This window comes from Schistocerca serialis, chromosome 6 (assembly GCF_023864345.2).
Source record: "Schistocerca serialis cubense isolate TAMUIC-IGC-003099 chromosome 6, iqSchSeri2.2, whole genome shotgun sequence".
Lineage (NCBI taxonomy): Eukaryota > Metazoa > Arthropoda > Insecta > Orthoptera > Acrididae > Schistocerca > Schistocerca serialis.
In genome coordinates this window covers 311018435-311020137 of record NC_064643.1, presented here as the reverse complement: position 1 = coordinate 311020137, position 1703 = coordinate 311018435, and positions in this window count along the sequence as shown.

The window sequence follows — 1703 nt, the reverse complement described above, 5'->3', positions numbered from 1 at the left end:
GGTGGTCGAGCAACTGGCTCGTCACAATACGCCATTCACTACTCTTGATGAACTGTGGTATCGTATTGAACGTGCATGGGCAGCTTACCTGTGCACGGCATCCGAGCTCTGTTTTACTGAATGACCAGGCGTATCAAGAAGTGGTTGTTCTGGGTACCGATTTCTCAGGATCTATGCACCCAAACTGCGTGAAAATGTAATCACATGTCAGTTCTAGTATAATATATTTGTCCAATGAATACCCGTTTATCATCTGCATTTCTTCTCGGTGTAGCAATTTTAATGGCCAGTAGAGTAGTTTAATGCTTCCAGCACTTCTCTGTTTCGTAGTAATATGTGTGCGGTAATTTTGTGTTTCATACATCTTACTAAAATGACGCCTTCCTTGGCACTGCGTAATCGATGTCAACATCTTAGACTGCGACTCCAAAGTACGTGCGACACGATCGGAAATAAATAAACAACTGACTGTACTGCAGCAACACTGACTGATAAGCGGAGGGGACGTCTGAGCGACGTCTGTGAATATTCATGCTCAAGTCGACACAGGTGCAGTGCTGCGGCCGGAACAAAATTTTGTACAGCCTTGTTTTATAGTCATTTAAACAACACTCGAGGGTGACTACTCAAAACACTGAAGTCTGAAAAGGAACACCCTAGTGAGCATTGCATGTTCCTGCCAATGTCTTTCCCCACAACGCTGGTTTTGAGGTTCTGACAAACTATTATGGGAAGTTATTTGTAAACACTATATTATTGTATTGTGTTTTAGAATTGCAATAAAATGCCTTACGCCTTGTTGGAGTTATTGTCGTTGGCAGAGACTGTGGGCACGATCGTTCAGGGCAAACATTCATAGATATATGTTGTCACAGTTACAGTAAGTAGTTGATTCATTTTTAAACCTGAATGTGTTTTAAATTGTTGTCAATCCAGATGCTGCCTCAGTGTAATTTCATGACATTATTTAGTTTTAATTTTGTGACAAATATCTTGGGGTCTGTTACCTGGTTCCTGGTTTTAATTGACAGTTATGGTCTTGAATTTTGCCTTGACTGAAATGAGTTAGGTTTGTGATAGTAGTGGTACAACAATGAAGACTTTTCCGCGGCATACGTTGGTTTGGAGAGTTCCATGAGAATTATCTTCGGACTGAAGGCCGCAGCCACAACACCATACCTTGTTCACAAGATGCTACGTCCTGAGAGCCGATGTCTATGCACTGTTCAGTGATATTTCCAGTTTCCAGTCAGGAAATCAATGAATAACAGCCACAGCAACTTACGCATTCACACTTGACAGTAATGTTACTGGGAAGAAGTGTTGGCGCATACACTTCGACATGCAGTAAGAATCTCACCTGCTTCAGTGAATGTGTGCAGCTCGCAGACCTATCCTATACGTGTATTTTTACATCAGACACATCCTAGCCTAGAATTCCGCAAGGTGTCTTCTGCTCTCTTCAGCCTCTTCGAGTTGGCGGTGGTTGATGCACTAAAACATTTAGATGAGAGAGAGCTGACACACTGTGTTCTTTGACGAGTAATTAATCGCACAGCTTGTTGAGGAATCCAGATCTATAGCTGGTAAACACAACAGGATGTAAGCTGTGTATCGCAGCTGTCTGGAGTGACAATTTTTAAACCATCAGCTATCGTTTTGGTCATGGACGACAGTTACCTGCAAATACAAATAGCGCTGTG